The 25,893-nt window shown below is 37.4% G+C and overlaps 1 pseudogene; it reads left to right on the top strand.

The window, feature by feature from the left end:
• Positions 1-3,726: 3,726 nt before the first annotated feature.
• LOC138072356 (olfactory receptor 4P4-like) lies at positions 3,727-22,101 on the top strand (annotated as a pseudogene).
• The last annotated feature ends 3,792 nt before the right edge of the window (positions 22,102-25,893 follow it).

The raw sequence follows: 25,893 nt of genomic DNA, 5'->3' as shown, positions 1-25,893 counted from the left end.
TGAAGGATGAAGGGAGGTGGGAGGGAGGTTCAGGATGGGGAACGTGTGTGCATCCATGGCTGATTCATGTCAATGTATGGCAAAAACCACCACAATATTGTAAAGTAACTAGCTTCCAATTAAAATAAATAAATTAAAAATAAATAAATAAATAAGCTTTTCAGAAAAAAAAAGAAGACAATAAGTTCTGAAGACCCAATGTACAACATGGTGACTGTAGTTAAAAAATACTCTAGTGTATACTTGAAAGTTTCTAAAAAGTTGATCTTAATGCTCTCACCACACACACATTAGTAACTATGTGAGAGGACAGATATGCTAACTAACTTTATTGTAATGTTTCCCAATACATGTGTATATCAAATCATCCCATTGTACACATTAAAATTGTATAGTGTTATAAGTTAATAAATCTAGAAAATAGTATGCCTCAATAAAAGTGGGAAAGAGAAGAAAGCAGCAAATTTCATCTCTTTATTAAATGGAGAACATGATACAAACAGAAGACAAAATTTTCAAATAAGTGCAGATACAGTAGAAGACTATAACAGCAGCGAAGTCCTGAGGGGCTGGAGTGGTTATTTCCTCATAACGAGTATCATTCTTCAATACTTTGTGTATCTTGGTGGAAGAAGAAGATAGATAAATACACGCATGACAGTGTAAGAATATAAATACACAAATACATTCATGTGCCTACACACAAATCCATACACACTTACAAAGTCTTCTCAGGACAAAATTAGAGAATTACTGTGAGGGACTGAATAATAGCTCCCAAAGTCACTCAGGCTCTAAACTCTGGAATCTGTGAGTGACCTTCTATTATAAAGGGACTTTAAAGCTGTGATAAGTACTTTGAGATAGGAAGATCATCTGAGTACAAAATATAAGGGTCTTTACAAGAAGAAGATGGGGGAGATTTGTTACAGAGGAGATGAAAATGTGACAATACATCAGAGACTGGAGTGAGCCTGCTGTAAGTCAAGGAATGCCAGCAGCCACCAGAAGCAGGAAAAAGAGAAGGATGAACGGTTCCTGGAATCTCCAGAAGGAAAGAGCTGTGCCCATTCCCTGTCTCAAGCCCCATGACTCATTTTGGACTTCTTGCTACCAAGATAATAATTATGAATTGTTATAGGCCACCAAGTTTGTGGCAAATTTTTAAAAGTAACAATAGGAAACTAATAGAGTGATCTTTCTAAATATTTAACCTTTTAAGATGCATGATCAGAGGCTAAAATATATGACCACAACTTAATATGTTGATTAATCTCTTAGCCAAAGACATGTGCCAAGAATATACAAGAAAATCATAAATCCAGGACATTAGTATTTTCAAAGCATCTCTGTATTACTGAGACTGACCTCTCTCTAGGAAAATCATGAGAAAAAGGAGTCATGGTATGGATGCCTCTGGAGCTTTTTTTAATCCTATAAGAGTAATGTTATAGGTTATAGTTATACTATACTAGAGGAGAGCAATATAGTTATTCTGGATGCAGTTACACTAGAGGAGAATAAATTATGCTGTTTCAGAAAAATTGACAGAGACAAACCTAAATTCTTCTCTCATTTGTCAATCAAAACTGACAAAATTTTATTGAAATATAAGATAAAGGCCTATTTGAATATCATTCAAAAGTCACCTAGACAAATTTTCGCAAACTGATTTACAAATAAAGGGGTACAGTTGCACAGAACTGGCAAATTGTTGTGTGAGCTATATGGAAGATGCCATGTGTTTATTTTATACAAACAGATGAGGGAAGAGGTCAACAGTGAGTTCAGCCACAAAGAGAGGCCAGGATAGTGTACTTGTCTGATTTCAGTTGGATGGAAATCAAATATTAATGACTCCATCATCAGTTCAGTTCATTCACTCAGGAATGTCCTACTCTGTGATTCCATGGACTGCAGCACGTCAGCCTTCCCTGTACATCATAGGGGGCCCCATTACACACAGGGTCAGTTCAGTTCAGTTGCTCAGTCGTGTCCAACTCCTTGCAACCTCATTAGCTGCATCATGCCAGGGCTCCCTGTCCATCAGCAACTCCCGGAGTCCACCCAAACCCACGTCCATTGAGTCGGTGATACCATCCAAACATCTCATCCTCTGCTGTCCCATTTTCCTCCTGCCCTCAATCTTTCCCAGCATCAGAGTCTTTTCAAATGAGTCTGCTCTCTGCATCAGGTGGCCAGAGTATTGGAGTTTCAGCTTCAAAATGAGTTCTACCAATGAACACCCAGAACTGATCTCCTTTAGGAAGGACTGGTTGGATCTCCTTGCAGTCCAAGGGACTCTCAGGAGTCTTCTCCAACACCACAGTTCAAAAGCATCAATTTTTCGGTGCTCAGCTTTCTTTATAGTCCAACTCTCACACCCATACGTGATCACTGGAAAAACTATAGCCTTGACTAGAAGGACCTTTGTTTACAAATTGATGTCCCTAATTTTTAATATGCTGTCTAGGTTGGTCATAACTTTCCTTCCAAGGAGTAAGTGTCTTTTCATTTCATGGCTGCAATCACTATCTGTGGTGATTTTGGAACCCAGAAAAATAAAGACAGCCACTTTTCCCACTGTTTCCCATCTATTTGCCATGAAGTGATGGGACCAGATGCCATGATCTTAGTTTTCTGAATGTAGAGCTTTAAGCCAACCTTTTCACTCTCCTCTTTCATTTTCATCAATAGGCTCTTTAGTTCTTCACTTTCTGCTCTAAGGGTGGTGTCATCTGAATATCTGAGGTTAGTGATATTTCTCCTGGCAATCTTGATTTCAGCTTGTGCTTCTTCCAGCCCAGCGTTTCTCATGATGTACTCTGCATGTAAGTTAAATTAGCAGGGTGACAATATACACCCTTGACATACTCCTTTTCCTATTTGGAACCAGTCTGTTGTTCCATGTCCAGTTCTAACTGCACTTCCTGACCTGCATACAGGTTTCTCAAGAGGCAGGTCAGGTGGTCTGGTCATCCCATCTCCTTCAGAATTTTCCACAGTTCATTGTGATCCACACAGTCAAAGGCTTTGGCATAGTCAGTACAGCAGAAATAGATGTTTTTCTGGAACTTTCTTACTTTTTTGATGATCCAGCACATGTTGGCAATTTGATCTCTGGTTCCTCTGCCTTTTCTAAATCCAGCTTGAACATCTTGAAGTCCATGGTTCACATACTGCTGATGTAGCTGACTGTGAATTGACTTGTGTCCTGTTCATTATAATTCAAACATGAAATATATCTCTGATAAAATACTTTCTATGAAAATATTTGAACGCTGTGTATATCATGTGTGAAAAAAGTTGGAAAATTTTAAACCAAATTGCAAAGAAAATTATGTATATAAACTTCCAATTTTAGACATCATTTTATGTGTGTGTATACACACACACACACACACACACACACACACACACACACACACACATATATATATGGCTTTTTTCCATTAGCTTCAATTTCGTGTCATTCATTCCAGGGGCATTTTAATTACATGGAAACAAATCCCAGCAGCCAATTTCAAGCCACAATTTTTTTTGTAATTCCAAAAAATTTCTAGTCATTAAAAATAGTATGAGACCTGCCATTTGCCTTAATGATCTGATGTGATGTTTCTGAGGAAAATGTTGCTAGTGGTCCTCCAGGGTTTGAGTCCCTAGAGCTACAGATTCATATGTAAGAGCCTTGGTCTCCCTGTTATACTCAGGCCACAGAGAAACAGAATGGTGAAGACCTGCTTCTCTGTTGCAGGTAAGTTTTTAAAGTTGTTTGTGACACAGTAAAAACATTATTTTCTTATAATGGTAACTGAGGTCTTCTTTTCACTTTTATTTTTATGTTCAGTTAAGCTCAGTTTAGTCGCTCAGTCATGTCCGACTCTTTGCGCCCCATGAATCACAGCACGCCAGGCCTCCCTGTCCATCACCAACTCAAGGAGTTCACTCAGACTCACGTCCATCGAGTCAGTGATGCCATGCAGCCATCTCATCCTCTGTTGTCCCCTTCTCCTCCTGCCCCCAATCCCTCCCAGCATCAGAGTCTCTTCGCATGAGGTGGCCAAAGTACTGGAGTTTCAGCTTCAGCATCATTTCCTCAAAAGAAATCCCAGGGCTGTTCTCCTTCAGAATGGACTGGTTGGATCTCCTTGCCGTCCAAGGGACTCTCAAGAGTCTTCTCCAACACCACAGTTCAAAAGCATCAATTCTTCGGCTCTCAGCCTTCTTCACAGTCCAACTCTCACATCCATACATGACCACAGGAAAAACCATAGCTTTGACTAGACGGACCTTTATTGGTAAAGTAATGTCTCTGCTTTTGAATATGCTATCTAGGTTGGTCATAAATTTTCTTCCAAGGAGTAAGCGTCTTTTAATTTCATGGCTGCAATAACCATCTGAAGTGATTTTGGAGCCCCCCAAAATAAAGTATGTCACTGTTTCCACTGTTTCCCCATCTATTTGCCATGAAGTGATGGGACCAGATGCCATAATTTAGTTTTATGAATGTTGAGCTTTAAGCTAACTTTTTCACTCCTCTTTCACTTTCGTCAAGAGGCTCTTTAGTTCTTCTTCACTTCCTGCCATGATGGTGGTATCTTCTGCATATCTGAGGTTATTGATATTTCTCCCAACAATCTTGATTCCAGCTTGTGCTTCTTCCAGCCCAGTGTTTTTCATGATGTGCTCTGCATATAAGTTAAATAAGCAAGGTGACAATATACAGCCTTTCCCTGTTTGGAACCAGTTTGTTGTTTCTTGTCCAGTTCTAACTGTTGCTTCCTGACCTACATACACATTTCTCAAGAGTCAGATCAGGTAGTCTTGTATTCTCATCTCTTTCAAAATTTTCCACAGTTTATTGTGATCCACACAGTCAAAGGATTTGACATATTCCATAAAGCAGAGATAGATATTTTTCTGGAACTCTTGCTTTTTTGATGATCCAGTGGATTTTAGTAATTAGATCTCTGATTCCTCTGCCTTTGTTAAAACCAGCTTGAACATCTGGAAGTTCACGGTTCATGTACTGCTGAAGCCTGGCTTAGAGAATTTTGAGCATTACTTTACTAGTGAGTAAGATGAGTGCAATTGTGCAGTAGTTTGAATATTATTTAGCATTGCCTTTTTTTGAGATTGGAATGAAAACTGACCTTTTCCAGTCCTGTGGCCACTGCTGAGTTTTCCAAATTTGCTGACATTTTAAGTGCAGCACTTTGACAGCATCATGTTTTAGTATTTGAAATAGCTCAACTGGAATTCCATCCTCTCCACTAGCTTTGTTCATAGTGATTCTTTCTAAGGCCCACTTGACTTCACATTCCAGGATGTCTGGCTCTATTTCAAATAACCTAGCATCTTATGTTTCTTCTTATGAACTGGGTTTTTCTAATATGACTTAGACAGAATATTGTGTGCCATATCTTAATTATCTTTTATCTCTTTTTCCAGGATAAATTAAGATGTAGCAAAAATTTCTGAATTAAATACAAAATTCTGTTTTTTCTCTTTGTTTAACTTCATGCATTTTTTCTCACATATCTAGAACTTGCATTTATGTCATTAACAATCATGCATTAATAATAATGTCAGAAAGGCTAAAATTTTAACATATGTCCTCATGTTTCAATCATGGAGTGATTGAAATCCAGCAGACTTTCAACCCCCAATAATATATATTTTACTTATTTATTTAATGCATTGAGAAGGTATGGCTCTTTGATTGTCCCTTACCCTTGTATTCACTGAATTACATAACACAATCTCAGCCTCTAACTTTGGTTCCTACTTGACTAGACATTTCACTCTGCCCAAGCACTTTTCTTTTCTCAGTCAAATGATGACGTATCTTCCACACAGTTTTCTTGATGAAGTTACTCCTGCCTCTCAACCAAGACAAAACCCAGGAAAGACACATAGAGACTATGTTAAATATTGTCTTAACGATGAAGATCCCTTCTTCTAATGTTCCAGCTCTTAGAACAGTGAAAAAAAAATAATAAAGAGAAACCTCAATTAAATTGTATTGGTAGATCAGTAGCAGGGACATTTTACACCTTGTGACAACACAGCCAAAAATACAAAAGAAAAGACTTTCCTTTCCTGACAGAGGCTCAGCCAATGAAAAGCCATGACCTCTTTGTTTGTTATAACCTGTCTTTTTCTCTGTATAAATAATTTCTCCTTCACACTCGTTTTTCGAGGACTTACACAGGCTCATGCATTTTTCTTGCCAGGGTTTCAGACCCCACATTGTGATTCTCTGTTAATAGAGAATAAACTTATCTTTGCTGGGGAAATATCTCACAGTCTCTTTATTTCATATGAAGATAATAACTTTCTTTTTCTTCTGGATACATTGGAATATGAGGAGAAAATATTCTGCCCATTTCGTTGTAAATTAGATTTGACAAAACATTCATAGTACCATTTGATCTGGTTTAATATATTTTTTTTCCAAAAGCATTTGGATTTCTTTAAAGTATAGATGTATAGAATGTATATGCATGCTGTGTGTATCTGTGTGTGCGTGTAATGATTGTGTCTGTGTATATATGGTGTGGGGGTCTCTAGGGTATTGGAGTTGGATGGGAAATTATCATCCCATCACAGAAATGCTATGCAAATAAATAAAATTTTATTATCATTTTTTTTTCCTTTTCTTGAAGTTCACAAATTGGCAAAAAATCTGACGATATTGCACAAGGCTACATACAAAATATATTAAAGTAAGATTAGCTATTTATGTTTTGCTCAGCATGTTAGTGAAAAACAGAAGATTTCTTAAAATATTCACAGTTGTCAATGTGTAATTTAAGAAAATCCCTCCATTAATATGGGGCTTTCCAGGTAGCTCAGTGTTAAACAACTGGTCTGCCAAGCAGCAGCAGGCACAGGTTGAATCCCTGGATCTAGAAGATCCCCTGAAAAAGGAAATGGCAACCCAGTCCAGTATTGCTTGGGGAATTTCATGGACAGAGGAGCCTGGTGGACTACACTCCATGAGGTCAAAAAGAGTCAGGCACAACCTGGCGACTGAACAACAACAATCTATATAGCTATATCTGTATTTATCTTTATCTCTATCTCTATCTATATACATATGTGTGCATTCTAAGTCACTTCAGCTATGTCCAAGTCTTTGTGACCCTATGGACTGTAGCCCTCCAGGCTCCTCTGGCCATGGGATTCTCCAGGCAAGAATACTGGAGTGGGTTACCATTTCCTACTTCAATATGTATATATAAATCCATAAAAATGAATTTCTTCTGTTCAGTTTCTAAGTCAGGTCCAACTCTTTGCAACTCCATCTACTACAGCCTGCCTGACTCCCCTGTTCTTCACTATATCCAGGACTTTGCTCAATATCGTATTCATTGAATTGGTGAGGCTATATAACCATCTTATCTTCTGTTACCCCCATATATATATATATATATATATATATATATATATATATATATATATATACAAGCATCACTTTTAAGTTATATTAAATAATAGTTTACCCACATAACTTTGGATATAGTCCATATGATGTTCCAAGCTTAATGACTGATATGTAATAAATATTCTAGGTGTGGTTGACAGTTTTAATTTGAGAAACTGTCAGCCCATTGAAAGGTGGTTTATGGCACATTTGCTTTCCTAAATCCTGATGTGCCCAGTTTGCTGGGATTCTTATCTCGTGTGCTTCATCCACACAAGTACATGTTGTAAGAAGACTAGCCCTAGAAATTGAGGGCCCTGAACATGAAATGGCTATAAATCTCATTTTATGTTTCAGTTCAGTTCAGTCACTCAGTCGTGTGCAACTCTTTACTACCCCATGAATCGCAGCATGCCAGGCCTCCCTGTACAACACCAACTCCCAGAGTTCACTCAAACTCACGTCCATTGACTCAGTGATGCCATCTAGCCCTCTCATCTTTTGTCATCCCCTTCTCTTCCTGCTCTCAATCTCTCCCAGCATTAGGGTCTTTTTCAATGAGTCAACTCTTCACATGAGGTGGCCAAAGTATTGGAGTTTCAGCTTCAGCATCAGTTCTTCAATGAACACCGCAGCTGATATCCTTTAGAATGGACTGGTTGGATCTCCTTGCAGTCCAAAGGACTCTCAAGAGTCTTCTCCAACATCACAGTTCAAAAGCATCAATTCTTTGGCGCTCAGCCATCTTCACAGTCCAACTCTCACATCCATACATGACCACTGGAAAAACCATAGCCTTGACTAGACGGACCTTAGTTGGCAAAGTAATGTCTCTGCTTTTGAATATGCTATTTAGGTTTGTCACAACTTTCCTTCCAAGGAGTAAGCGTCTTTTAATTTTATGGCTGCAATCATCATCTGCAATGATTTTGGAACCCAGAAAAGTAAAGTCTGACACTGTTTCCATTGTTCCCATCTATTTCCCATGAAGTGATGGGACCAAGATGCCATGATCTTCATTTTCTGAATGTTGAGCTTTAAGCCAACTTTTTCGCTCTCCTCTTTCACTTTCATCAAGAGGCTCTTCAGTTCTTCTTCACTTTCTGCCATAAGGGTGGTGTCATCTGCATATCTGAAGTTATTGATATTTCTCCCGGCAATCTTGATTTCAGCTTGTGCTTATTCCAGCCCAGAGTTTGTCATGGTGTACTCTGCATATAAGTTAAATAAGCAGGGTGACAATATACAGCCTTGACGTACTGCTTTTCTTATTTGGAACAAGTCTGTTTTCCATGTCCAGTTCTAACTGTTGCTTCCTGACCTGCATACAGGTTTTGCAGAAGGTAGGTCTTGTGATCTGGTATTCACATCTCCTTCAGAATTTTCCACACTTTATTATGATCCACATAGTCAAAGGCTTTGGCATAGTCAATAAAGAAGAAATAGATGGTTGTTTTTGTTTTTGTTTTGTTTTGTTTTGTTTTTCTGGAAATCTCTTGCTTTTGCAATGATCCAGCAGATGTTAGCAGTTTGATCACTTGTTCCTCTGCCTTTTCTAAAACCAGCTTGAACATCTGGAAGTTTACGGTTCATGTATTGCTGAAGCCTGGCTTGGAGAGTTTTGAGTATTTATTAGCATGTGAGATGAGTGCAATTATGTGGTAGTTTGAGCATTCTTTGGCATTGCCTTTCTTTGGGATTGGAATGAAAACTGACCTTTTCCAGTCCTGTGGCTACTGCTGAGTTTTCCAAATTTGCTGGCATATTGAGTGCAGCCCTTTCACAGCATCATCTTTCAGGATTTGAAATAGCTCCACTGGAATTCTGTCACCTTCCCTAGCGTTGTTCGTAGTAATGCTTTCTGACTTCACATTCCAGGATGTCTGGCTCTAGGTGAGTGATCACACCATCTTGATTATCGGGGTAGTGGCGCTCTTTTTTGTACAGTTCTTCTGTGTATTCTTGCCACCTCTTCTTAATAATTCTGCTTCCTTTAGGTTCATACAATTTCTGTCCTTTATCGAGCCCATCTTTGCATGAAATGTTCCCTTGGTATCGCTAATTTTCCTGAAGAGATCTCTAGTCTTTTCCATTCTGTTGTTTTCCTCTATTTCTTTACACTGATTGCTGAGGAAAGCTTTCTTATCTCTCCTTGCTATTCTTTGGAACTCTGCATTCAGACGCTTATATCTTTCCCTTTCTCCTTTGATTTTCACTTCTCTTCTTTTTGCAGCTATTTGTAAGGCTTTCTCAGACAGCCGTTTTGCTTTTTTGTGTTTATTTTCCATGAGGATGGTCTTGATCTGTGTCTCCTATACAGGGTCACAAACCTCCATCTATAGGTCATCATGCACTCTGTCTATCAGATCTAGTCCCTTAAACCTATTTCTCACTTCCACTGTATAATCATAAGGGATTTGATTTAGGTCATACCTGAATGGTCTAATGGATTTCCCCACTTTCTTCAATTTAAGTCCTAATTTGGCAATAAGGAGTTCATGATCTGAGCCACAGTCAGCTCCTGGTCTTGTTTTTGTTGACTGTATAGAGCTTCTCCATCTTTGGCTGCAAAGAATATAATCAATCTGATTTTGGTGTTGACCATCTGGTGATGTTCAGGTGTGGACTTGTATCTTGTGTTGTTGGAAGACAGTGTTTGTTATGACCAGTGTGTTCTCTTGGCAAAACTCTATTAGCTTTTGCCCTGCTTCATTCTATTATCCAAGGCCAAGTTTACCTGTTACTCCAGGTGTTTCTTGACTTCCTACTTTTGCATTCCAGTCCCCTATAATGAAAAGGACATCTTTTGGGGGTGTTAGTTCTAAAAGGTCTTGTAGGTCTAAAGATATTTAATTTTCTTTGAGCTTGTTTTGTGTTTATTTGCTTATCTACTCTTTGAAACATATTATAACAAGGCCTGGGTGCTCTGAGTGTGAGCCACATGCTCATGCAACATATTGTGTCCCAAATCTCAGGTATGATTTCATGACATTATATACCTGCATCTAAATGATGGCACCTTGAAATTAGTCACTCAATTACATATTATCATAAATATCTAGAAGCAGAATTGTTGGAACTTAGCATATGGAGCTTGTGCAGATATTGCCAAATTGTTTCAACACTTTTGTACAATTTTATACTACTTTCAAAAACATATGAGTTCTATTTCTCCATTGAATATTTGTGTTTGTTTTTCTCCTTTTTCTCTACTTTCTCTTAATTCATTTTAATAAAGTTTTCTGTGTGATTAATTCTATCAAGAATAAACCTTTGCATTTTGTATTCTCTACTTAGAACTGTCAATTATGTCATTAATTTTGTAACTTTATATATCCTCATTTCCATATAGTTTTGATTTAATTGGCTTTTCTCTTCCTGAAACTCAATTCTTAATACTTATAGATTTTTGACTATAAAACATACTTCTTTTTAATGATAGGATATTTTATTTACTCAGGGTTACTAGATTTTTCAAATCTAGAAGCAAGCATTAACTTTACAAATACCCATGGTCTTTATTCTGTTGCATTCTGGTTGTTGAGTTTGTTATTTAACCTCTAAAAACTATGATGTCTCATATGCATAATAGAGGTAATAACATGTGCTGTATGAGTGCTCAGTCATGTCTGACTCTTCTTGACCCCATGTACTGTAGCCTTTTAGGCTCCTTCTCCATGGAGTCTGGGAAAAAGACTCACTCAGAAGGACAGTGCAGATAGTGGAGTGTAGTTTATTACACCAGCGGGCCCAGGGCAGAGTTTTCTCTTAGCCAAGGACCCCAACCAGGTTTTGTGAAAACCTTATATACCCTAAGTGTACATGCCCAAACCCACCTCCCCCAAATTCCGTGAAACTAGTCTGAACAAATGAAAAGAAAGATACAAACAAAGTTAACGTGTGATTCATATGCCTTAAGCCTAGGTAGTTAACAGTGGACAATTATCAATAGGCCTGTGGTCATATCCCAATAAGCATAATAGAATGTATGATTTTATTCAGTAACACAGATAATTAGGGTATTCTTTTAGGCATTGGAGAGTCTAGGTACGAGCCCTGGGGCTCTTCAATTGGGGTGGGTTGGGAGGTGGGGTCTTGTTTTACAGTTGGTATGTCTTTTCCATAGATACTGGGCATCCAGCCCAAAGTCCACAGTCTGGCCCAAGATGGAGTCCTGCTTTCAAGATGGAGCTGTTCTGTCTGTTTCCTCCTTCACTCCATCCATGGGATTTTCCCAGGCAAGAATACTGGAGTGGATTTTCATTTCTTCCTCCAGGGCATCTTCCCATCCCAGGGTTCGAACTCCTGACTTCTGCATCTCCTGTATTACAGTTTTTGTTTTGTTACTTTTTCTCTAATTTCAGGTAAGCATATTACAGATATTCTTCTAAAAGTTTTTCATTCTAGATTTCACCTGGGAAATATTCTTTATACTACTTACCTTCTCTCCAAAACTCATAAATAAATCATGATATGCTCTAAGTTTTTTGAATCATGACCCTAAATGTTTAAGTGTAAGTAACTTAAATTTCACACAATTGTTAGAGCTTTTTTGTTGAAGATTTTTTTAATCCAACAATTAATTAAATGTCTTTACTGCTTCTGAAATAACTATGTATAGACAGTTCAGTCAGTTCAGACACTCAGTCATGTCTGACTCTTTGCGACCCCATGAACTGCAGCACGCCAGGCCTCCCTGTCCATCACCAACTCTGGAGTCCACCCAAACCCAGTTCCATTGAGTTGGTGATGCCATCCAACCATCTCATCCTCTGTCATCCCCTTCTCCTCCTGCCCTCAATCTTTCCCAGCATCAGCGTCTTTTCAAATGCATCTGCTGTTCGCATCAGAGCATCAGCATCTTTTCAAGTGAGTCACCTCTTCACATCAGACAGCCAAAGTACTGGAGTTTCAGCTTCAGCATCAGTCCTTCCAATGAACACTCAAGACTAATCTCCTTTAGGATGGACTCGTTGGATCTCCTTGCAGTCCAAGGGACTCTCAAGAGTCTTCTCCAACATCACGATTCAAAAGCATCAATTTTTCAGTGCTCACCTTTCTTATAGTCCAATTCTTACATCCATAGTTTTGTTTTGTTTTGTTTTGTTTTGTTTTGTTTGGAGGGGGCAGGGGGAAGCAAGCAGGAGGCACTCCAAGAAGATCTGGCAATGTCAAGGAGGGGGCTGTTGACGTGGCTTGATGGGAGGGGCCGAGCCCCAGGCCCAAGGCAAGCCTTTCATGGTCGTGTGGCTGGGGTCTGTGCAGAGGGGAGTAGGGGTGAGGGCGACCCCAGGGTGGCCTGCATTCTGAGAGCTGAGTCATCACTTGTGGAGGCCGTGGCTGCCACGGATGCCACTAACTGGCACCTTCCTTCTTTTTCCAGATGAGCCCCTGGAAAGACAATTCGAGGCAGCCATAACCCGCAGGTCAGGGCCTGGGGGCCCCAGGGCTTGTCTGATGTGGGGCTGAGGCCCGAGGTGAAGCAAGGGGAAGGTCTGACTGCATGGAGGGGGTGGGCATGAGGGGCCATCCTGAGCCACGGGGTGCCCAGGGGGGCGAGTGTGTGCACCGGGGTCATTTGAGTCATGCACTGGGGATTCTTGCACACAGGCAGCACCATCTGCCCTGAGACTGTCTCTGAGGCCAGCGGTCATGGGCAAGGACCAGGACTGGAAAAACCATAGCCTTGACTAGACAGACCTTTGTTGGCAAAGTAATATCTCTGCTCTTTAATAAGCTGTTTAGGTTGGTCATAACTTTCCTTCCAAGGAGTAAGCATCTTTTAATTTTATGGCTGCAATCACCACCTGCAGTGATTTGGAGCCCAGAAAAACAAAGTCAGCCACTGCTTCCACTGTTTCCCCATTTATTTGCCATGAAGTACTGGGACCAGATGCCATGATCTTAGTTTTCTGAATGTTGAGCTTTAAGCCAACTATTCCAGTCTCCTCTTTCACTTTCATCAAGACGCTCTTTAGTTTTTCTTCACTTTCTGCCATAAGGGTGGTGTCATCTGCATATCTGAAGTTATTGATATTTCTCCCAGCAATCTTGATTCCAGCTTATGCTTCCTCCAGCCCAGAGTTTGTCATGATGTATTCTGCATAGAAGTTAAATAAGCAGGGTGACAATATACAGCCTTGACATACTGCTTTTCCTATTTGGAACCAGTCTGTTGTTTCATGTCCAGTTCTAACTGTTGCTTCTTGGCCTGCATACAGATTTCTCAAGGGGCAGGTCAGGTGGTCTGGTATTCACATCTCCTTCAGAATTTTCCACACTTTATTCTGATCCACACAGTCAAAGGCTTTGGCATAGTCAGTAAAACAGAAACAGATTTTTTTTTTTCCTGGAACTCTCTTGCTTTCATGATGATCCAGCAGATGTTGGCAGTTTGATCTCTGGTTCCTCTGCCTTTTCTAAAACCAGCTTGAACATCTGGAACTGCATGGTTCATGTATTGCTGAAGCCTGGCTTGGAGAATTTTAAGTATTACTTTACTAGCATGTGAGAGATTGTGCAAACCTTTAGAGGCATAAATATTTAAACTGTCATGCTAATTTTAAGAAATTTCCATAAAGCTTCAGCTAAGCCTGTTTGTGTATTAATACTAGGGTTTGTGTTATATTTCATACATGCATTTTGGAGGATTAAAAAATGCCTGTTTTTCCTTTGCAATGTGGTTCTGTAAATTCAGGTTGCAGAAAGGGAGTTAAATGTTTGTGGTGTGAAGGAATAAAAGAATGGAATTGGCATTGTGGGAAAACAAAACAAACAAACAAAAAAAGCCACTGAGCCATCATCTGGGAAGTGCAGAGTTAACAGTACTTAGGTCAAAATATTCATTCTTATGCATATTAAAGGGCTTCCCTTGTGGATCAATTGGTAAAGAATCCTCCTGCAATGTGTGAGACCTGGGTTCGATCCCTGGGTCAGGAAGATCCCCTGGAGAAGGGAAAGGCACCCACTCCAGAATTCTGGCCTGGAGAATTCTATGGACTATAGAGTCCATGGGGTTGCAAAGAATTAGACACAGCTGAGTGACTTTTACTCACTCATTCATATTAAATAAAATAGTGAACATGAACTACCCAATAATCTCTCAATAAATTATTTTACTATTATTAATTTGCTAGATAGTTTGGTCTTAGCAGTATTGTATCAAGTCTGATACTATAAACTGCAATTTTCTTAAGTTTTAAATGCCTGAAAAGTATATACTTATGCGTTTGTTTCAGAGGGAGACTAATCAAACTTTAGTGTGTGAGGATGAGACTGAATAAACAACCTATAAATATTCTGTTTCAAGGGGAAAAAACAAACAAACAAACAAAAAACTGAAGAGGAAACAGGATACACGTTTTGCTGTATATTGAGTACTTCCTTCCTCTAATTTTTCTTTTTCTTTTTTTTTAGAAAGAGACTGTTTATGCTTTTCTCTTTTATTTTTTCATCTTCCATTCCCAAACAATCTATTCTGGCAAAATTGGTCACTTGAAACAAATAATTTTGCACCAGTTATGATATTGAAGGTCATCAATTGTATTTATTTATCTACTCTGCACAGCTAGGATCTTGATAATGGTCCATACTTAGAATGTAAAATTCCTGTAATTGGTTCTCTGCCCTACCTCAGCTCAGATTTTCCTGAAAGCCAGCCTAGTACTATTACATGCTATATCAGTTTTCTTCCTAATCTTCAGAAAGCTGGAAGAGCAGAGCAGTCAGGTTTTCCTGAACTGTTTTGCCTGTAGCCTTTTTAGGACCCCTGGGAAAAAATGTCTGAATCAAGATAAAGTATGGAAAGTCCTCCTCCCATTGGAAGCAAGGACATTGCCAAGGACAGTGACTCAACAACATTTGACTTGGGTCTGTTTAGAAGATGCCTTTGGGGATATAATCAGTTAGAGCTCTCAAGGACCTGTTAATTTATGGTTGTTAGTTTCATTTATAATCTGTTCTTTTGAACCAAAATTTTTTCAGGCATAAGCATGCAATGAATAAGGCCTAAATACCTGTGTTAGCTTTTGAAGGGATTTAAACATACTTTTTTGTTTATTTTTAGTGAATTAGTATTGAGATGTTCAATTGGCATTTGAACTTCCTAGCCTGCTTTCCTGGGGGCATAAAGATGTATGCAGTAGTTCTAACAGTTCATTTCCCTTACAAGCCTGTAGAGTTTTTGAGATGTATTGAAATTTCCAAAATATTTGCAGAGAATTAATTTGGATGTGTCTGAATTATTAGTTTATAATTTATTTATGAAATGTAATTTATCACAGTTTATTGCAGTTTTTGATCCTAGGGATGGATTGACCAAGTAGGCATCTACAGTAAAATTCTTGATCAAACTAAAACAAACCTGATAGCCACTCAGAACTTTTGGCAATTTATTACTCATAGCACCTGGATTTTGGAAAGTGTCCAAGTGTTAGTCATTCAGTCTTGTCTGACCCTTTGTGAACTCAAGGACTATAGCCTGCCAGACTCCTCTGTCCATTGAATTCTCCAGGCAAGAATACTGAAATGGGTTTTCATCTCTTCTCCAAGGTATCTTTCTGACCTAGGGATCAAACCCGGGTCTCCCACATTGCAGGTGGATTCTTAACTACCTGAGCCCCATCAAACATGTGCTAGGCTAATTATATCTTCTTTGTATTTGTTCTATATAATTTCATTCTAAAGCCTATAACTTCTTTTGCAGTATATGATAATTTGTTTACTATAAAATGATTTATGATGCCTTAATTTTAATGGTGCATTACATGTAAACAAGGTTCTTACTAAAATAATACATAGTTAAAACATTTTCTAATAATTGGCAGTGAATATCATTTTGCACTATTTTTATGTTTATATGCATTCCTTCATATTACCATTAAGACATATACTAGATTATGCTTCAATATCTACAGTAGTGAAAATTTCAAAATCTGGCATCTCACAGTAGACTAGTCTGACCTGAATCAACTAAGGTAAGTTTATACCATGCTACATTTTGATGCATTAAAGAAAAATTTGAGTATGCAGTGGAAGTTTTAAGTTTAAGAACTTCCTCGGTTCAGTTTAGTTCAGTCGCTCAGTCATGTCTGACTCTTTGCAACCCCATGAATCGCAGCATGCAAGGACTCCCTGTCTATCACCAAATCCTGGAGTTCACTCAAACTCATGTCCATCGAGTCGGTGATGCCAGCCAGCCATCTTATCCTCTGACATCCCCTTTTCCTCCTGCCCCCAATCCCTCCCAGCATCAGAGTCTTTTCCAATGAGTCAAATCTTTGCATGAGGTGGCCAAAGTACTGGAGTTTCAGCTTTAGCATCATTCTTTCCAAAGAAATCCCAGGGCTAATCTCCTTTAGTATGGACTGGTTGGATCTCCTTGCAGTCCAAGGGATTCTCAAGAGTCTTCTCCTAAACCGCAGTTCAAAAGCATCAATACTTCAGCTCTCAGCTTTCTTTATACTCCAACTCTCACATCCATACATGAACACTGGAAAAACCATAGCCTTGACTAGACAAACCTTTGTTGGCAAAGTAATGTCTCTGCTTTTGAATATGCTATCTAAGTCCATTATAACTTTCCTTCCAAGTAGTGTCTTTTAATTTCATGGCTGCAGTCATCATCTGCAGCGATTTTGGAGCCCCCAAAATAAAGTCTGAAAACTGTTTCCACTGTTTCTCCATCTATTTCCCACTTCTTACCCTTATGCTAATTATGTAACAGAAAGGACACTAGAATTTTTATTCGATACTACCTAAGAGTAAAGTAAATTGATGACAATATTTTTATAGTCCAAAAAATTAGGTTAGTGAGTAGAATTAAATATTCCTTATGAGAAACAATCTTATTAAACTAGCTTAAATGTTTTCACTAACATAGAGCTAAAATTAAAGTTTACCTCATCATAGTTGTCACATGCATGTTGTGAATTTTTTTCATTTTTGGCTTTATTTTTCCATTCGACTTTGCATAAATGTACATGACAATTCTGTGTTTCTAAACCAATCACACAAAGAGGGAAGACTGTAAAAGGAAAATCTGTTTTAAATATCACATTGTCACTGGTTTATTTCAAATCACCTCATGCACTCCTCATTAGAAATCTGAATTCTGGCATGATATCATAGGTATAAGATGAATAAGATGAGGTTTAAAAAGAGTAAGCAGTTAGCTCAAGGGTGACACTGATCAGTTTTTGTGTTTGTTTGTTTATAGCCATTCCTTAACATCACTGCCTCTTTCCCTGTCACCACTGTTGTGTGTATTCAGAGATTGCCGAATACTCTTTATTTCATCCATTTTGACAAATTTCTACTTGGGAGTTTTCCTTAATATCTCTGTGGTCAGGACACAGTTTATATGACAATAATTCTCCTCATCTAAGCTTTCCCTTTCCCTTTTCCCCTCAATTAATAGTAAGATCAGATTAGTTAGTTAGTTAGTTAATTCAATCACTCAGTAGAGTCTAACTGCAACTCCATGGACTGCAGCATGCCAGGCCTCCCTGTCCATCACCAGCTCCTGGAGCTTACTCAAACTCATGTCCATAGAGTCGGTGATGACATCCAACCATCTCATTCTCTGTTGTCCCTTTCTCCTCCTGCCTTCAGTCTTTCCCAGCATCAGGGTTTTTTTCCAAGGAGTCAGCTCTTCACGTGAGGTGGCCAAAGTATTGGAATCTCAGCTTCAATATCAGTCCTTCCAATGAATATTCAGTACTGACTTCCTTTAGGATAGACTGGTTGGATCGCCTTGCAATCCAAAGGACTCTCAAAAGTCTTCTCTAGTATCACAGTTCAGAAGCATCAATTCTTCAGTGCTCAGCCTTCTTTATGGGTCAACTCTCACACCCATACATAACTACAGGAAACATTTCCAGTTTAAAAAATAATGTATACGGAATACATGTTTGCATTAACTATCCCATTCTCTTTACACATGTAAATATTCAGAAAACAAATTGGTGTCTAATAACTCATCACCATGCATGTTTTTGTCTACTCAGATGAGAATTCAAAAGAGTGCTTTCACTGTTTTCCTGCATTTCTCTCAGCTCTCAAGCATGACATGAAGCCCCGGATGAGGAATAATCAGAACATTTGTCTCTGAACATTCATAGTGGTTGTTTCTTCAGGAATGGCTTCCCCTTATCTACCTTTGTTCTCTTATTTGTTCCTTATGTAATTATATTATTCTCCAACACTGAGAAGTTAGTTAGATTCTGTTTTGTTGTTGTTGTTGTTGTTGTTGTTTGTTTGTTTAAAGTATGAGAGTTGATTTTTATTTCTATCTTTTTATTTGGCCACATCAGATCTTATTTGTGTCAGTGTAAACTTTGCTGCAGCATTCAGGATCTTTTCATTGAGGCACACAAGTATCTCTCACTATGGTGTGCAGGTTCAGTAGCAGCTGTGGGAAGCCTTAGTTGCTATGCAGCATTAGGTTCCCTTACCAAGGAATGAACCCATCCCCTGCATTGGAAGACAGATTCTTAACCACTGGACCACCAGGGAAGTCCCCAAATTCTCTTGACCTGAGTCTCTTCTATTTAAAATCAGAGATTTAGATTAGTGAAGTGAATTCTATCTTTAAAACTGTTCAAAGTCTACTTATATAATGCTTTTTTTAAGTAAATAGTTTTAGCTAAATGAATATATCTGGAAATCAAAATTATTTCCTCTTATCAGTTAAGTAACAATAAGTTGAAGATAGATAGAATCCTATCCCACATAAAATTTTTCAATTATCATTAATTAAGTTTAACTGGAAAACATTCTGTGGTTGATAATTACCCTTAAAGTAGGAACAAACTGAAAATGTCTCCTTTGAAAATTTAGACTTTTGAATAGTTTAAAATAGAGTTGATGTTCCACATTACAGATATTTTAAATGTCTACCTGTGAATTCTATGGCATGTATAAGAGTTTCCAAGACTGTAAAACACATAGGTATTGATTTTGACAGTGACCATGTTATAGCCACGCTTTCTGGGAAACAAACTCACTCAAAAGGACAATGCAGATAGTGGAGTGCAGTTTAATACACCAGTAGGCCCAGGGCAGAGTCTCCTCTTGGCCAAGGACTCTGGCCAGCATTAGTGAAAATATTTTATACCCCATGTGTACATATCCGAACCCACCACCTCAATTTCCTTGGGACTTACATAAAACAAAGGAAGGGTACATACAATCACAATAACCCCATTATTCAAGTCTTATCAAGTGTTAGGTGTTCAAACAGTTAATAATTAATAAGCCTGAGATTACACTCCAACAGATACATAAATAATTTATAACCTATCCGGAGGCAAGGGTGATTAGAGTATGTTTTCTCTTAGGCAATGAGTAACCTGGATGTGATCTTCAAGATTCCCCTGACCAGAGAGGGTCTTATCCTTCTATTGTAGTTTCCATAGGCACTAAGCACAGAGTCCAGAGTTCATTGGCAAGGTGGCCAAGATTGATCAGCAAGAATAGGGCTAAGATGGAGTCTAGGCTCTATGAATTCCTTCTCCAAGTAGAGTTGATGGTTTCAATATATCCTTGCTATGAAAGGATTCTTTGTAGACATCTGGGGCACAGATTTGTTTGTAACATCAGATGCAGACTAAGGTAGGTGTACTAGCTTTTGCAAACCTACTTAGGACAGCTGATTCATCATCAATGGGTGAGACACTCATGGTGAATTGTCTCTAGCCTTTATTTGCTCAGTTTAATGACTTTAACAGTATGTGTTAGTTACATAACATGTATAACTATGAATTAATTAATTTATTAATATCAATGCCTCAAATACCACCATGTGTATCTGACCACAAAGTTTGTCTAAAGTTGTCATCTGTGTTATTTCTTTTTATTTACACCAGTTTTTTAGATTGTAAATAAAACATACCCAATTTCTAGCGACAGTCATGGCATATGCTAAATTCAAAAATATGTGTGCAGTTTATTTCATCTATGCTTTAATGATTGCCATCACAAACTTCAATGACAGTAATATTTTTAATTGCCTTTCACTTGAATTATAAATAGGATAAATGGATTTCTTATTTTTTTCACAATATCCATCATTAAATGCATTCTTTCTAATGCTGAGTAGTACTCAAACATTCTTAACTTTCTAATATTATAGAAATCACTCTGGTTTAGCATGATTCATTTGCAACATTTTCTCAAATAAGCCATAAACAGCACACTCTGTAAGAATTTTCCAGTTTAGGTTGGGATGCTTAAATACATTTGCATTTCCTGATGAATCAGTCCCAGATAATTCAGAGAATTTGGACAAATATATTAGAAAAAGGAAGGTCAATTTCATGTATTTGATATAGATATATACATATTTAAAATATGTGGAAAAGCACTTTTTTACTTTGGTCAATTAAAAATATTTGTTAGCTAGATAATATAATTGATAGTCAAGTATGTTTCGATTTTCAAAATATTATTTAAATATTTAAAATCATTACTGAAAAAATAAAATTCAGTAAAATAATTATTTCAATTACAAAAATTTTCCACAATAGATTTATAAAATAAAAAGCAATTAAAAATAAAGCAGGTTAATTCAATAAGTTGAGAATAATATTACATTCATGTCAAACTAGTTTTTAGTAAAGTCTATAATTTTGTGTTCATATTGTTAATTTTCACCAAATTTATGTTTTGTTTGTTCTGATTTTTTTTCAGATACCTAATTCATTTGTATATAATATATAACAAACTCAAATATATAGAAAACCAGAGAAACATCTCAGAATTCATCCTCTTGGGACTTTCTTATGACCAGAATATACAAACATTTTGCTTTGTGCTCTTTTTATTCTGCTATGTTATCCTGTTGGTAGGGAATCTTCTGATCCTTGTGTCCATTCTAGGCAGTCCTCTTTTTAATCAACCAATGTAGTATTTCCTCAGTCACTTATAATTCATAGACATTTACTATACCTCTAGTATTATAACCAAACTAATTGGTGATCTACTAGGGGGGACAAAAAACATTTCTTATGATAATTGCATGTTACAGATTTTTACAATGCATTTTTTTTGGCAGTATTGAGGTCTTCATTCTTACTGCCATGGCTTTTGATTGCTACATTGCCATTTGTAAACCTCTCCACTATATGATTATCATGAACAGGATAAATGTAATCTTCTAGTCTTGGCTACTTGGCCTGGTGGGGCTGTCCATTTTTTTCCTCAGTTATCAATGATAATCTAGTTGCATTTCGTGGTTCTAATGAAAATGATCACTACTTTTGTGATATCTTTCCTATGTTTAAAATTGCTTGTGCTGATACCTACATCACTGGTGTCCTTCCGGTTGCCAATTCAGGAATGGTTTCCTTATTTAATTTTACTGTCTTATTAGTTTCTTATGTCATCATATTATTTACCTTAAGAAATTACTCAGCTGAGGGAAGATGCAAAGCCTTCTCTACTTGTGGGTCTCATATTACAGTAGTCATCTTATTTTTTGTACCTTCAAACTTTGGTTGCCTTAGACCTTAGACCTCTTACCTTACCCTGAGGATAAGGTATTTGCACTATTTTACACTATCATTGCCCCTGTGTTCAATCCTTTAATCTATACACTGAGAAATACCGAGATGAAAAATGCTATGAGGAAAATTTGGTGTCAAAGGTTATTTTCAAAGAAAGCACATGATTAATGTGAAGAAACTTGTATGTAAGCAATTTTTATAAAAGAAAAGGGATTGATGTAAAAAAAAAAGATTATCTCATAGATTTTATATTCTATCATCATTTGAATGGAATTATTGAGAACAGAAGTTTAGAAACTTAAAATCAAAACCAGTACTAAATTTGTGCATACCAAAATAGCTGGAAGTTTGATCAGTTTTTGCAGTTTTATGGTGGTTTAGACATGGTTACCTGAAAGGAAAAAAAAAAAAAAAACCGGTTCAAAACAAATAAGACAATTCTATATTGATCCTTGAATATTAAGATAAAAATATTTTAAAGTATGCTTATTTTAAAAACTCTGGGCTTCTGGGCCAGACCATATGGTGGCTCATATTATATGGCAATAGAAAAGTTGAAATATGAGATAAAATTATATCCATAGATTTGTGAAAAAATATTCACATGCATATCTTTTATTAGCATTCAGAAATCAGTAATATCACAAAAGATCAGTATAGCAGACTCAGTTTTAACTTGCTTCCAAATGGTCACTTGACTTCACATTAAAAAATAATAAAATCTAGTAAAGACAAACTAAGAATCAGTAATTCAGGAAGATTAAAACCACAATTAATATTTTCCACCTATAGATCAGAATATAAAGCATTTCTCATAAAATTACAGAAATGATTAATAAAAAAATTGTAGGTGTTAACAAACCCTTAATTGTCTAAAATGATAAGTAATTGGCTCATGATTGGATTGGTGCTCGAAGATCTTTCATACTACAATGAGGGGGGAAAAGCTAGCAAAAGACAAATAATATCCAATTAAAATCAAACAAAGAAACAAATGAGTGCATTTTTTGTAGCACATGGATATTAATAGCAACTTTATTGTTAATTGTCAAATCTTGTAGGTAACTAGGATGACCTTCTGTAGATGGATAGATTAAACTGTGGTACTTCTAGACAATGGAATACTATTCATCACTACAAGAAACTTAAATGCACTCAGTTCAGTTGCTCAGTCATGTCAGACTCTGTGACCCCATGAATCACAGCATGCCAGGCTTCCCTGTCCATCAACAACTCCCAGAGTTTACCCAAACTCATGTCCATTGAGTCGGTGATGCCATCCAACTATCTCATCCTCTATTGTCCCCTTTTCCGCCTGCCCTCAATCTTTCCCAGCATCAGGGTCTTTTCCAATGAGTCAGCTCTTCACATCAGATGGCCAAAGTATTCGAGTTTCAGCCTCAAATCAGTCCTTCCAATGAACACCCAGGACTGACTTCCTTTAGGATGGACTGGTTGGATCTCCCTGCAGTCCAAGGGACTCTCAAGAGTCTTCTCCAAAACCACAGTTCAAAAACATCAATTCTTTGGCGGTCATCTTTCTTTATATTCTGACTCTAACATCCATACATGACTACGGGAAAAATCATAGCCTTGACTAGACAGACCTTTGTTGGCAAAGTAATGTCTCTGCTTTTTAATATGCTGTCTAGTTTGGTCATAACCTTTCCTTCCCAGGAGTAAGAATCTTTTAATTTCATGGCTGCAGCCACCATCTGCATTGATTTTGGAGCCCAAGAAAATAAAGTATCTCACTGTTTCCTGATCTATTTGCCATGAAGTGATGGGACCATATGCCATGATCTTCATTTTTTGCCAACTTTTTCACTCTTCTCTTTCACCTTCGTCAGGAAATTCTTTAGTTTCTCTTTGGTTTCTGCCATAAGGGTGGTGTCATCTGTGTATCTGAGGTTACTGATATTTCTCCCAGCATTCTTGATTCCAGCTTGTGCTTCATCCAGGCCAGCATTTTCCATGATATATTTTGTGTCTAAGCTAATGTCATGATGTATGTCAAAACCCATAAACTGTATAAAACCTATAATGAACCCTAATGTAAACTGTGAATTTTGTGTGATGAAGTTGTGTCAATGTGGATTCCTTTGAATGTAAAAATACACCCCTGCAGTGGGAGAGGTTGTCCTTGTGTGAGGATAAGGGTATATGGTTTTGCTAAATTTCCTTACAAACTAAAACTAAAATTGCCTTACAAAGTAAAATTCATTAGTTAAAAATATACATTATGTCAAATAGATACATCAACTTATCTTGAAACTAGAATGAAGAAGAGAATTCTGAGAAAGATTTTATAGATAAACCAGAAAAGAATTGTATGAAAGTCATTTGAGCATGCTTAATAGGATTTAAATAACGATCTTAAAAAAAAAAAAAAAAGAACAGCAAATATCATTAGAGAGAAAACACTAACAGGTTTTTATGAAAAGTAAAATAAAGTATTGAAAATACTTTAGAATGTATAAATGCAGTAAAACTAAAAATAAAACTACCATACGATCCAGCAATTATCTATATACATAAACATATACATATGTATATATACATATATATATATATGTATATGTATATGGAAAACACTGACAGATTTTATTTTCTTGGGCTTCAAAATCACTGCAATGGTGACTGCAGCCATGAAATTAAAGGATACTTGCCATATATATATAAAAGAAATCACACACACTAATTGAAAAAAAAAAAAATATTCACCTCATTTTTAAATGAAATGTAATTAAAAGATGCTTGCTCCCTGGAAGAAAAGCTATGACCAACCTAGACAACTTATTAAAACCCAGAGACATCACTTTGCCAACAATGACCCATATAGTCAAAGCTATAGTTTTTCCAAAGAAAGCTGAACGCTGATGAATTGATACTTTTGAAATATGGTGTTCGAGAAGACTCTTGAGAGTCCCTTGCACAGCAAGAAGATCAAAGCAGTCAATTCTACATGAGATCAACCCTGATGTTGAAGCACCGATACTTTGGCTATGTGAATGTGATATGAAGAGTCAGCTCATTGGCAAAGACCCTAATACTGGGAAAGATTAAAGGCAGGAGTAGAAGTGGACACCAGAGGATGAGGTGACTGGATGGCATCACTGACTCAAGGGACATGAATTTGAGCAAACTCTGGGAGACAGTGAAAGACAGGAAAGCCTGGTGTGCTGAATTTCACATGGTTGCAAATACTTGGACATGACTTAGCAACTGAACAACAACAGCAGTGTTCAATAGCAGCATTATTACAATTGCCAAGGAAGCAGCCTAAGTGTCTATTACCAGATGAATTGATAAAGAAGAAGTGGTGCTTGTGCGCACACACACACACACACACACACACACACACACACACACACACGCACAGAGGAATACTACTCAGTCATAAAAAGAGAATGATATATATTACCACTTTCAGGAACATGGAAAGACTTGGAGGGCGTTATGCTAAGTGAAATAAATCAGACAGAGAAAGATAAATACTCTATGATATATCTTAAATGTGAAATCTAAAAGCTATGACAAACTAGTGAAATAGCATAAAAAAGTAGACTCACAGATATAAAGAGAAAACTAATAGTTACTTTTTTGGGGAGATGGCAAAATAGGGGTGGAGGAATGGGATGTATAAACTATTGGATGCAAGATAGGTTAAGGGATGTATTGTAAAACATGGAGAATATAGCCATGACTTTGTAAATGAAAGTAACCTTTACAATTGTATAAAAAGTAAAAATTCCAAGAGTCACAATCATTCTAAAGATGCTATATAAGGAAGTATGCATGCGTGTGCTAAGTTGCTTCAGTTGTGTCTGACTCTTTGCGACCATATAGACTATAGTCGACCAGGCTCGTTTGTCTATGGGATTCTCCAGGCAAGAATAGTAGAATGAGTTGCCATGCCCTCCTCCAGAGGACTTACCAACTCAGGGATCAACTTGTGTC

The sequence above is a fragment of the Capricornis sumatraensis genome, unplaced genomic scaffold (genome assembly GCF_032405125.1).
Source record: "Capricornis sumatraensis isolate serow.1 unplaced genomic scaffold, serow.2 scaffold10, whole genome shotgun sequence".
Classification (NCBI taxonomy): Eukaryota; Metazoa; Chordata; class Mammalia; order Artiodactyla; family Bovidae; genus Capricornis; species Capricornis sumatraensis.
Note: the sequence above shows the minus strand (reverse complement) of the source record. Positions and strands in the feature narration are given on the sequence as shown.